The sequence below is a fragment of the Podarcis raffonei genome, chromosome 8 (assembly GCF_027172205.1).
Source record: "Podarcis raffonei isolate rPodRaf1 chromosome 8, rPodRaf1.pri, whole genome shotgun sequence".
In the NCBI taxonomy this organism is placed as follows: Eukaryota; Metazoa; Chordata; class Lepidosauria; order Squamata; family Lacertidae; genus Podarcis; species Podarcis raffonei.
Window position 1 is genome coordinate 14,914,439 of NC_070609.1, and position 13,912 is coordinate 14,928,350.

Genomic DNA, 13,912 nt, shown 5'->3' on the forward strand with positions numbered 1-13,912 from the left:
TCTGGTGAATGCCAGGCAACATGGTTAAATGAAAGCCTCGAGGGGATTCAACAGGATGTGTTGCTGTAGCACTATGCCAGTGTGAAACCACAGAAAAGCTAGCTTGACACCTGAGAAACACACAGAAATGGCGAAGGACAAAACACCAACTACATTTTTCAGTCATTAGTGTACCTTCCTGCTAGGTGTAAAGCATAGAACACTATTGAGTAAATGGTATCTCCCAAAGTGTTAGAATGCCACAAGTAATTTAGTAACAAAACACAACATGTGTTATTTTTATATGATATATTTATACAAAGGCATCCATTTACAATATACGATGTTATTTTTTGTGGGGCAAAATTTTTTAAGAAAAATTCTAGCCCCAGAGGGGGGATAATGTGATAGGAATTTTATGGTCTTAGATATATGTCAATGTTCATAACCACACGTACATAGATCAGCACAGGAAAGCCAACCTGGAACCATTTTGATTCCTAAACTGAGCAAATGTTTCTCTGCATGGTCAAAATGGAAAAGCCTCCCCATTGTCTCTTCCTTCACAAATCCTGTCTTAATCTGTGTTTTTTTAAAAAATAATATTTTATTAAGTTTAACAATAGAAAAATAGGACAATAAAAACACAAAAAATATAAAACACAACAATACAAACTTTCACAATACATAAAATACAAACATTTAACAAGAGGAAAAAAAGAACAATCAACACACACAAAATAGAATAAGAAAAACACAAATCACTCTTTTCTAATTATTCATCTTCAATTAACTTATTTTCCTGACTTCCTCACGCCTCCCTTTTTTATATCCCTTTTTAACAATTAGTTCAGCAAATTCGTATCCTACTACTTTATCCTTATATATTTTACCTCCCAAATTTCAAATTTTTATCTCTTATTTCTAGAACCCCTTCATTTTATTTCAATGTCATCAGCATGCATACATTTTACAATACTTCTGTAAATAAATTTTAAATTTCCTCCAATCTTCTTCCACCAACTCTTCTCCCTGGTCTCGGATTCTGCCAGTCATCTCAGCCATTTCCATATAGTCGATTACTTGCATCATAGTCGATTACTTGCATCTCCTGTCTTAATCTGTGTTTGAATAAGGGTGTGAGCCTTATCATTACAAAAGACTGCCCAGGCTCCCCAAGAAATCCAATCAAGTAACCTGCCAGACAGGAAATAAACAAAGCGACAGGAGAAAACAACATGCAAATGTTCTGTTTTAGACCGCCTTAGCTGAGGGGGCGTCTTAGGTTACACCCCTTCTGTGATGAATGCATAATGTTTCTGGGGGTGGTCTGGATCTAGAGGATGGGAATTTCAAAAGTCTTTATAAGCCCTTGCACAGCATTTTGGGGGGTCCTCCTCCTCTCCTGCGTGTGAGGGGAGTACCCTGTTGCAACAGATCAATAAAGATCAAGCTTACTAGCTGCTTTGCTTCTCAATATTCTCTGGTTGGCCTCTGTTATTTTCTCCTACCAATAGGGAACCTATGTAAGGACTCTATATGGGCTCTTGGATACCCCATAAGGGAAAAGGGCATATTTTTATTTACAACAATAACACCAAGGTTGCAGGTTCGATCATCCGTATGCGACAACTGCATATTCCTGCATTGCAGGGGGTTAGACTTAGATGATCCTCGGGGTCCCTTCCAACTCAATGATTCTGTGATATAGAGTATTTCTAAGCAAACTACAGGATGCACATGGGTTGGGGTCAGTGCCATGTGTGTTCAGACATCATCATCAGTGTAATAAACAAAAATCTGCCCTTATTTTCTTATGGGGGACACAAGAGCCCTTACAGAGTCCTTTGTAGGTTCTCCATTGGTTGGAGAAAATAACAGAGGCCAACCAGAGAATATTGAGAAGCAAAGCAGCTAGTAAGCCTGATCTTTATTGATCTGTTGCAACAGGGTGCTCCCCTCACATGCAGGAAGGGAGGAGGACCCAGAACAAAGGTGTGCCTGCCCTTATATAGACATTTTAAATTCCCGGCCCTGGAGCTCAAGACCACCCCCCACAAACATCATACCTACATCACAGAAAAGGTGGTCTACAACAGACATTTGAATGTTGTTGTTTTTCCTGTCTGTCAGGTTATCTGATAATGCCTTATCTGATTGCCTTTCCTGGTAGTCTGCCCATTCCTTTGAGATAGTGATTTCCCAATTCCTGAGACAATGGGAAGGCTCCCTGACCCCCTCCCTCCTTGCAGAGAAAACATTTGGTCAGTTTGGGAGTCAAAATGGTTTCAGGTTGGTCTTCCTGTGCTGATCTATGTACGTGCTTGGTTGGTACATCTATGAACATTTATTATATATATATAAGACCTTAATTTTATTATTACAATCAGCAACACACTGGAGCTGGAGTAAACGGTAATGGAGATTGTCTAAGGTCACATTCACACAATCCATATAAAGCACTATGATACCACTTTTAAGCAGCCAGGGCTTCCCCCCAAAGAATTCTGGCAGCTGTGATTTGTTAAGGGTGCTGAGAGTCATAAGGAGAGTCCTATTAGCCTCATGGAGCTAGAGTTCCCTGGGAAGAAGGATTGACTATTAAACCACTCTGGAAATTGTAGCTCTGTGAGCGGAATAAGGGGTCTTAGAACAACACACGGCACATTTTGCACATGGAAGGACATGGGAACAGTCCCTAACACCTTAGTGTGGCATAAAGCTCACTGGATGACCTTGGGCCTGTCACAGTCTCTCAGCCTAACCTACCTCACAGGGTTGTTGTGTAGGGAAAAAAAGAGTAGGGAGGGAGAACTGTGCATGCGACTTTGAGCTCCTGGTGGGATATAAATGCAATGATAAATAAGGGTGATATTTAAAGCTAGGAAAGCTTTGGTGCAGCTGCCTGAGCAAAGTTCGGAGCCCCATCCAGCTGTTATGGAAGGGAAGGGGGAAGACAGCTAGTGCACAAGAGAAAGCTTTCCTAGGGTCTCTCACTGTTTATAAGAAAGTGTCATTGCATAGAGGGCTGATGCCAAAAAAACTGCAGCTGTTTACTTTTAGGATGTTTCGCCACAAGCAAATTAAAACAAGATTACTCAGAGGTCCCCCGCCCCAGCATTCCCATGAAATGCCAACTTTTGGAGCTGGAGCTGAATGGCATGTGTTTGCGGGTGTCTGTGACTGACAGGCAGACTTGCCATGAATATGTGATTCACCTTGATTGTATTGTTCATGAGGATGTGGGTGGCACTGTGGTCTAAACCACTGAGCCTCTTGGGCTTGCCGATCGGAAGGTTGGCAGTTTGAATCCCCATGACAGGGTGAGTTCCCATTGTTCTGTCCCAGCTCCTGCCAATCTAGCAGTTTGAAAGCATGCCAGTGCAAGTAGATAAATAGGTACCTTTGTGACGGGAAGCTAAAAGGTGTTTCTGTGGGCTCTTCTTTCTGTCACGGTGTCCCATTGCACCAGAAGTGGCTTAGTCATGCTGGTCACATGACCCGGAAAGCTGTCTGTGGACAAATGCCGGCTCCCTCGGCCTGTAAGTGAGATGAGCGCTGCAACCCCATAGTTGCTTTTGACTGGACTTAACCATCCAGGGGTCCTTTACTTACCTTTTAACCTATTGTTCATGATCCAGAGCAAAGCATCAAACTACAAAGGGGTGGGGAGCATGTGCCTTTTAAAACCTTGAAGATAAAATCTCCAAAGGGCTAGCCCAAGACATTTAGCTGCCTGAGGAAAGGGCACAACAACTTTCACGTACAGAAACTGGCTCGACTGACAGTTAAATACTTCTTCAATACTGGCAATGAGGAAACATCCTTCATTGTGCCTGAAGGTGACAGGCTAGTTTAGAAGGTTGCTGGGCAGACTGAGTGACAGCCCTCTCCTTCAAGGCTTTGCTTCTGTTGCCCAGCCCCTTTACAGTTGCCACCTGAGGCAGCCACCTCCCTCTGCCTAAGGACAGCTCTGCCTTCAGTTGGAGGGATCAGATAGGAGCTGTTGGAAAATACCCTTCTCTTTCTGAGACCGTGTGGGACTGCTGCCAGTCAGAATAGACAATAAATACCAGACCTGGAAACTCAAAACAACCTCCAGTGATGTGGAAGGAAGGAGGTGGCGGCGCTCTCTGAAAGTTCTCTCAGGTCTTTAGAGAGACGCTCAAGAAGAAATGAGATGTCTCATTTCGTGGGCATCCAAACAGCATCAGCCTGTGCATCTTGGCAGGGGGAAAGAGCAGGGCAGTAAAATGGGGTCAAAACTGCTGGTACTTGGCAGCAGCAGGTAATATTTGTAAATGGCTCCACCTCACCGGAAGGCAGTGGTAATGGCTGCCTGATCATTGGAACTTGTACAGAGAGAGAACCCAAAATTTATTGCTCTGCCAGAGCTAAGTAAGATAATTCCCAGCATGCCCTGCTCTAGGGCAGCCCTGTGGAGAGAAGATTCCCAGCATGCATTGCTCTTTCTCATACACACTTCCAGGCTCACATTGCTCCTGGAGAGCTAAAGCTCAGTAGGAAATGAAACACCTAAGCAAGAAGCGCTCTGGGTTTAAGTTCACCTGCAGATCCTTTGTCCCTCATCACAGAAGTGATGGGGCAGGTTGGAGGCAGCCAGCGAAGACAGAAAGTCACTCCGCTTGTCCTCAGGAGTACTCTCATTGGACAGGGCTTTTGTTGGCCTGGAAAACAGGTCATAGGGTCAAGCATTGGCTTGAATTAACCCCAGACTGGTGTGCATGCAAAGCTTGATCCCAAGATAAATAAATAAATAAAAATCCTTCCAGTAGCACCTTAAGTAGCACTAAGTTTGTTATTGGTATGAGCTTTCATGTGCATGCACACTTCTTCAGATAGTGCATACCAATAACAAACTTAGTTGGTCTCTTAGGTGCTACTGGAAGGAATTTTTGTTTGTTTGTTTCGACTACGGCAGACCAACACGGATACCTACCTGTAACTTGATCCCAAGACTGAGGGTTGGGTTTTTTTCTGGAAGGTTACCTCTCGTACCCTACTCATGCAATACCAACATATTTTTGCTATCTTTTTCTGTGGTTCCGCAAACTTTCCAGGTAAAGAAAAAGGAAGTCTGGTTGCTCCATCTCACTCTGTGAAACCTTCACCATCCAGGAAGCGGTTTCGTAGTTACTTCCTTTTTCATGTCCTGAGACGAAAGCTCCTAGCTACCCTACAGTTGCGCCTCACAGAGAGATGCTGTGAACTCAGCGTGACATCCTCCCTTGGCCGCCCCATCCCAAAATAGCAAGGAGACTGCTCAGCTCTTTCTACTAATGGAGAACAGAGATGAGGGGGGTGTCAGTCAGACATGTGGGTTTGGTTGCTGGCTTCAGTCCTACATGAGCTTTCTGCTCACATGAAAAACCTACACCCATAAGAGTAAATTGATAAAAAGGGGAGCCCGCCCAAGTCATAGATTATGATTTATTACACTTATTAGTCTCTTTCTCTTTTTACAAACAGTAAACAATACAAAAATTAAAACAACTATAATCTCAGAACATTCATGTACATAAAAGCCGATTTAACACATGCAACCCATTAAAGGAGGCTGCACTATCTAAAATTATCCAAATGTTTGGCTGAATAGAAATGTTTTTGCCTGGTGACTCAAAGTTGGAAGTGATGGAGCCAAGTGTGTCTCCCTGGAGAGAGCATTTCATAAGCAGGGAGCCATCACTGTAAAACCCCCTTTTTGGAGTTGCCACAATCTGAGGTGGAAATGTGGAGAACTGGACTTAAGATGGGGGAAATGAGAAACAGAGAGAAACAGAATTGGTTGGAGTCACCCATCCATACCTGAAATTTCTGAAAACTGAACCTGAGATGTACATGCAGAGCAGATGGTCTCCAACCAAGCTACAGCCCTTCTTGACCTTTGCCCTCTACAAATTGGAGAGTGACGGGGATGGTGACCAAGGGATGTTGCCTACCGCATACACTCTCTCTCTCCTTGCTTGGGTGTAGACTTTTCACAGAACAGAACAGCTTTTGTTATGGCAAAGGCTTAACCCTAGGACCTTTTCCTAATGCCAGGGCTCTGCTCTGGGAGATATAAGATATAAATATTGTCCTTTCCACCTCATCACTACTGAGATGATTACCTAATCTCAAACTACGCAATAGATTATTCATATCAGATTCCCCTCCCTGTTCTCCCCATCAACATTTTCTTATCTCAAGCAAGGTACCCACAAGTGCTGTCGATGGCGGTGGTGCTTTAACCCTTTTCTCTCTGCTGGCACCAAACCACCCCATAGCTACTCTTGAGTTAATGGGAGAAATTGACTGGTACCTATTATCGTTCTCCCTGTGTAGCAGCCAGAGATAGAAAAGAGACGGAAGGGAGAGGGTTGAGATGCCTCTCTATCAACCCTCATCCCCAGATTAGTCTCTCAATCATGATTGCAGCCTAGGCGACGGCTTCAAGTAAGAGAGAGAAAGACAGAGAGAGACTAGGGGGAAGAAGAAAAATCCCAGCACATGACTGGAAGTCCTGCTGAAGTCATGTGTAGTTTGATATTGAGTAACAACAGCCAGCCCACACACATCCCTATAAATAGGATGGAGAAGCACTTCTAGATCAAGCCAAGGCAGCATTGCAACCCCCCCCCATCATGCTTTGTTCTGTTTTGCTGGCCTTTTCTCTTCCTTCCTCTTTCTACCCCAGTTAGTACAGGGACATGGGAAGATTCCTTTTACCCAATCAGGCCAAGGGCGCATCTATCTCAGCAGTTGCCAAAGTTATTGGCACCACCAGTTCTGACTGCAGCCAGTATTGGGGTACCCAATAGGCAGGCTAAGCAAGTGCTTAGGGCACCAGCAAGGCAGGGGCACACTCACACACAGCCTTAAAGAAGGAGAAGAAGAATTTGATATATGATATTTCAAAACAACAAGAAGAAAACCTTATATAATAGCCATCATGGGAAAAGCCAGAAAGCCAGAACTTCGTCAGTTGTTCCAAGTTTCCCTATTTTCCAGGGACATTCCTGGCAGGGGTGCCAACCTGAATAAAATATTGTGGGGGGGGCCAGGTAAGCCCTTCCCCACATAATTGATCACATGACACAGTGTGCACACAGCATTTGAATGGGAATTCCTATCAACTTTTTGGTGGGGTCAAAGCCCCCACGGCCTCTAAGAGTTCTCTCCAATGATTCCCAGATTTACAGAAGCTGTCACAGTTTCTGATTTGATCCCAGGATCTCCTCCTTTTCCTTGGGACATCCCTATTTTCATCGGAGAAATGTTGGAGCGCATGCTTTGTTAGACTTCATTACACTCTTCCCGCATTTCGCTGCTCTCCTTTTATAACTTTCCCCACCTAAACTAGGAGGTGTCCTACTACCATAAAATGAAAGAATGGGAGGAATTCGCTCAGCTCCTGCTTCCAGTGCTTCCCACAGGCTGGCCACTGAGACCAGGATGCTGAACTAGATGGGCCTTTGGTCTGATCCAGCAGGTCCCTCCTGACAGCCCCCTAACCACCTGTGTCATACATAAATCAAGCCAATCAGAGAGCCTCCAATGCTTTGCTTCTTTCTCATATGAACCAGATTGTGGTAACTGGAATCATACAATAAATGCAGTGGAATAATGACAAACATATCACATAAATTAATCGATTTTGGTTGCCTTTTTCTGCCAGTCCCTGCCTTAGGGATAGTTGGGGACAGGCAGTACTAGGGCCATTGTTGGCTATGTCATGAGGGCTGATGTAATGCACCATATTATTTTTTGGGGTGGAAACCTGTGGCCCTCCAGATCTTGTTCGACTCCAACTCCCATCATCCCCGATTGGCTGATGGGACTTGGAGTCCAACAACACCTGGAGGATCATAGGATCCTCTCTCCTCTGATAAAGGGTTGTGTGTTTCTCTGTCATTGTAAGCTCATGGGCTCCCTCCATTGGTGGACAGCATTTGGGTGGCAGCAGCAGCACAGTCTCTGAATGGTTGGCCCTGGCACAGTTTCCAGGTATGCTGTGGGCATGTCACTCATTTTTACCCCCTTTTCGTATTTACCCTGTTCCCCCCCTTACTTAGCTGAGTGCTCTTTTGATATTGCAGCCAATATGTTAGCTGATCTCCATTCCTGGCTTAATGTGAGCCTGGGATTGTTCTGGGATTTGAATCTTGCCAATAATTCCTGCTCACCTTAATCCTTGTAAAAGTCATATAAATCAGGCTTGTCCTGTGAAGAATTTGTTTAGTTTGTCTTTACCGGCATTTGACCCCATGAAAGGTTGTTGTGACCAAATTTGGAATAGCGTGCACAATTGGGAACACCCCATCCCAAGCTGGAAAGGTGCTGAAAAGAGCAAATGAAATGATCAGGGGATTGTGGAGCCTTCGCCATGAGGAAGGCAGGAGTCTTGTGGGCTTTAACCTATGGAACTCCCTGCCACAAGATGCAATGGTGACTAGTTCCATTAGTTTTCAAGGGATTAGACAGATTCATGAGAGCTCATTGGAGCCTCTAACTTCAGATACAATATGTGCTGGGGTGGGGGCTATTTTTGTGGACTCCCTGGAGGCACCTCATTGGCTACTGTGGGGAGCAGAATGGTAGAGAATGGATCTTCTTATGTATTTTCCCATACCCTCGTTCTGTCATTAAACAGGGCCATTGAGGGATCTGGTGGCACCTCCCACTGGTGACCAAGGTGGGCTCTTTGGGGACCTTAATGCAGCAACGCTTGGTCAAGGTAAGCTGGTCCAGTGTCTGATCAGTGCCTGGTTGGGAGACCAGCCAGGAACTCTGTCTATGTTAACTTGAGTTCCATGGTGGAAGGAAAGGAAGACATAAGCATAGTAAATAAAATGAAATTGCTGGTCCTTACTTAAGAAGCACTAATGGGACACACTGGGGTTGCCAACCCTTTGTGGACCATGGGCACACCTGCAGACTGTAGAAACTGTTACTGGAGGACACCACACATGTGTGCCACAACTAAGGATGGGCAAATCTGTCAATTTTATTTGTTTCCTTTTTTTCCAACCCGCACCAGGAGATTGGTGTGAGAATTACGGGTGGGTGGGGCATTATTTTAAGCCTTTCCTCTCTGCCAGCTCCGAATCATCCCCAAGCTACTCTTGATCCAATGGGAAAAATGACCAGTTCCCATTTCCACATCAGCTGATTGCTAAAACAAAACAAAACAAAACAAAACAAAAAGTATGCTTCCTGTGTTTTCTCTCTCTCATTTTCCTGTTGTTGTTTAGTCGTTTAGTCGTGTCCGACTCTTCGTGACCCCATGGACCAGAGCACGCAAGGCACTCCTGTCTTCCACTGCCTCCCGCAGTTTGGTCAGACTCATGTTTGTAGCTTTGAGAACACTGTCCAACCATCTCATCCTCTGTCGTCCCCTTCTCCTTGTGCCCTCAATCTTTCCCAACATCACGGTCTTTTCCAGGGAGTCTTCTCTCTTCATGAGGTGGCCAAAGTACTGGAGCCTCAGCTTCAGGATCTGCCCTTCCAGTGAGCACTCAGGGCTGATTTCCTTAAGAATAGATAGGTTTGATCTTCTTGCAGTCCATGGGACTCTCAAGAGTCTCCTCCAGCACCATAATTCAAAAGCATCAATTCTTTGGCGCTCATGGACATGGAGAAAACTCCATGGACAAAGGCAACAGGCATATAAAAGTTATGACGCTGGAAGATGAGCCCCTCATTTTCCAACTCATATTGAAATATTTCCCCCAATGAGGCCAGACTTAGATTCACCAAATGTTTAGAGGTATGCATACCTCTGTGTACCCCCAGAAAAAGCACTATCTGCTTCTACCCCTTTTGAAAAAGCACCCAGCACCTGAGATCTAGCTAAACTTTTCTTTTTTTATGATTCTCTTTGTGTTTGTGTCTCTGTGTTTATTTATATACATATACTAGTTAAACTCGTGTCGAGACCTGAAACTTGATCAGGAAGTAGTTTGAATAATCTTCTCTATTCAGCTCTGCTGGCTTGTGTGAAGTGTGAGGACGCAGCAGGGGTCTGTCAACCACAGGCCACATTAAAAGCAAAAGGTTTGAAACTGAAACTTCAGTGGGGGAGGCAGGTTTGCACTTGAACTGGATATCAGCAATTTCTACCTCAAGGGAATGGATCCAGCATTGTTCCGTTTGCCAAGGAACTGTTCAACGCCCCCCCCCCCCATCCTGAAGCTTTGGTGTGTTTCAGGAGAGAACTGACAACACCTTCTCAATCTTGGTGGGGAACTTTTTTCAAGCCATTCCATTCTCTTCCATTCTGGACAACCTTCCAGGGCTGGTGAAGGGGTGTGGCTGAGAAGGGGACGAAGCCTGGGCCAGATCGATGTCTGCATTTGGACCCTGGGCATAAGATTCCTCATCCTGTTCTAGAACATAATCAACACTCCCCTCTTTCTGTTCATTTCAGGTAAAAGTTATGAGGAGCACTTTCAGAGGTGACATCCCACCAGCACTGCTCCTCTTACTGGGCTGTTCCTGATAAGCTTTTGAGCCAATGTGGTGTTGTGGTTAGAGTATCTGACTATGACCACAGAAATTGAGATTCAAATTCCCAATAAGGCAATAATAATACAGTGGTACCTCGGGTTAAGAACTTAATTCGTTCTGGAGGTCTGTTCTTAACCTGAAACTGTTCTTAACCTGAAGCACCACTTTAGTTAATGGGGCCTCCTGCTGCCGCTGCGCCAGCACTGCATGATTTCTGTTATCATCCTGAAGCAAAGTTCTTAACCCGAGGTAATATTTCTGGGTTAGCGGAGTCTGTAACCTGAAGCGTATGTAACCTGAAGCGTATGTAACCCGAGGTACCACTGTAATAATAATATCTTGGGCTTCTCTCTGTCAATCACCCTAACCTCTCTTACAATATAAAATGAGTGTGTATACTGTCCTTGACAGCATAGAGGTCAGGTAAGACATATAACATTGTTATAAGATTTCTGGGTGGGGTTCTTCCCATGGGTTTCTTCCAAACCTGTGATCATGTATGTGCGAGTTTAGAATCTACTGAACCAGTCCAACCAGCTGTAAGATAAAGGCCCTAGCTAGCTAGTTAAGTACCACCATTTACATGACCAAAAGCGTTGCCCTGTTGCCATAGAGACAAATGGCTGGGCCTTTTCCCACCTCACCTGTCACATCGTTCTAGGATGGAGAACAATAGGATGGGAGGCAGTGTGTGAGAGTTTGGGCTGTTTTTGGAAGCTGGAAACACATAAGCTTGTCTTCCTCAGTCCTGGACTCACAGTTGTGGCTTGGAGATCTCCTTAGGAATGTATAGTCATGGGGAGCCAAGATCTACTGTGATCCCCTCTATTCTATGCTCAGGCTGTATGTATGTATGTATGTATGTATGTATGTATGTATGTATGTATAAAAGCATCACAGTCTCCATGGACCTTCATTCCATTGAAACCCTGGGTTTGTTCTGGTCCCCCCTGAAGTCTCTAACCACTCAGAGATTGGGGTGCATGCAACAATACAAACAAGCTTCTCAACATCATTTCACCAGCCCATCATGTGAAAACCACTCTTTAGGGCACAGGTGAGCACCCTGTGGCCTGTGCAGGCCTTCCTTGAAGTCTGATGTTGATTCTACAGTACGTAGCTGCCTTCCAAAACTGCTCCCTCAACCTGACCTGCCTTCAGCCTGCCACAAGTGGGCAGCCCTTCCTTGTAGCTTGATATGGGTCTCCCAGCTCCCCACACATTTAATTTTTTTATTTTTTTAAAAAATGGTAGACTGCAGACTTCCATCAGCCAAAGTGCAATATCTTTATTTGTTCCACCTTCTCCAGCTCATGCTTCCCTTGATATTCCCAACCTTGACAAGAGAGGAATCAGAAACTAATTAAAATAGAAGACAAGCTGCTGATTCATTTACATGTCTAGATCCCTGAGGACCCCAAGAAACTGAGATCAGGAAGGACTGTGTTACACAGCAAAGGGTTGTCAGAGAGATTCAACAAGTGGCGGATATGGCCTGCTGAAAGCATTATTTAAAAAGTATAGTCCAGGAACTTATGGTTAAAATACTTCTTCAGTACAATATTTCTCTTGGATGTGAGCAGCCCTTTTTGAAGAGGCAGCTTGGCGGTCCTTAGGAAAGTTATCTTAAGACTCTGAGGGCTTTATAGCAAACAGAACAGTAGGAGTGGGAAACCTCTGGACCCCCAGCTGTTGTTCGACTTCAATTCCCATCACCCCTGAACACTGGCCATGTTGGCTGGGGCTGATGGGAACTAGTGTCCAAAAGTCACAGCTTTCCCACCATCTTGTGTGTCTTGCCTGGCCCTAGTTTGGTGCCTCTCTCTTCCATTTCTGTGGCGTTTTCTTGAGAGAACTTTCTGATGTGCTGTGTGCCTACATTCCTTCCAGTCCAGACCCTCCAATTGTTCCTGTTTTCCAGGGACAATCCTGGATTTACAGAAGCCATCCCAGTTTCTGATTTGATCCCAGAATGTCCCATGTTTCCCTATTTTCATCAGAGAAATGTTGGAAGGTATGATGTTATCTGCCCCCCGAGCCATCTGAAGGCAGCCCTATATAGCGAAGGTCTTTTTAAAAAGTTTAATGTTTTATTATGTTTTTATATATGTTGGAAGCTGCCCAGAGTGGCTGGAGCAACCCAGTCTAATGGTTGGGATATAAATAGTAAAATTATTATTATTATGGAATAGGACATCCCTGTTTTCATTGATGAAATGTTGGAGGGTGTGGTCTACCACCCTTAATGGGCTTACTCTGCATTTATCTATTTACTATTTATGTTTATAATCTACCCTTCAAATACACAATGTGAGACTTGCAATAATATTTATATATATTAAAAAACACCACAAAAACATAAAAAGCTTTCTACATGTGGGAGAAAGGAGCAGCAACCTTTCCTACCACTTGGAGCAGGGCTGGGTAGCGTTTGGCTGTCCAGATGTTGGCGGACTACAACACCCACCATCACTGACCACCAGCCATGCTGGCTGAGGCTGATGGAAGTTGGAGCTCCACCACACCTGGAAGGTCACAGGTCCCCCCATCCCTAACTTATAGCTATGAAACTGGCTACATTTTAAAGAACTGCTGGAAATCTGATATGTTTCCCATGGCAATATGGCATAAAACAGTGTTCTGGAAGAGAGCCTCAAACATTTTAGCACAGACAATTCCTAAATTAAGGGCTACTGCACGTGTATGTGAGTGAGGTGAGGTTGGGGGTGAGGCAACTATCTGAATCTTCTCCAAATGCAACTGATGGTCTGATCCGTTGATCTGGTGCTGCACTGACTTGGTCTGGGTTTAAATGTGTTTTTTGTTGGTTCATGTTTGAATCCAACAATAACTGGAGTTGAGTGGACTTTCCCCCTCAGCACCTCACAACGACACTCTGCAAATCATAGAATCGTAGAGTTGGACGAGACGCCAAGAGTCATCTACTCCAACCCCCTGCAATGCAGGAATCTTGCCCCAAAGATGATGTATATTCTCTGGATGTGAAAATATTTGAGTATGAGTTTCTGAAAATTCTGCATTGCTATCATCATCATTTCAATTTATATCCACACAAGTAGCAGCAGCACTCAATTCGGTGGCCGTCAGTATTTGACAGCACCTGACTTCACTTTAGCAAAATTTAGATTAGCATCATTAATTGAACCAGTCAGGAAAGTTTTCCTTGAACAGGTGAAAAGCTGAACTCAGTATATTTCAGATTATGATTTGTGAACTTGTCATATTTCAGGATCAAACCCCCAAGGGAAAGAGCTCCTAATTTTGAAATCTTGCTATTTATTTATCTCAACCTTTGCCAACCTGTTGCCCTTCAGCTTGGATTACATGTGCTGGCTGAGGCTCATGGGAATTTCTACCCCAAACATCTGGAGGGCACCAGGTTGGCAAAGGCAGCTTTATTGTT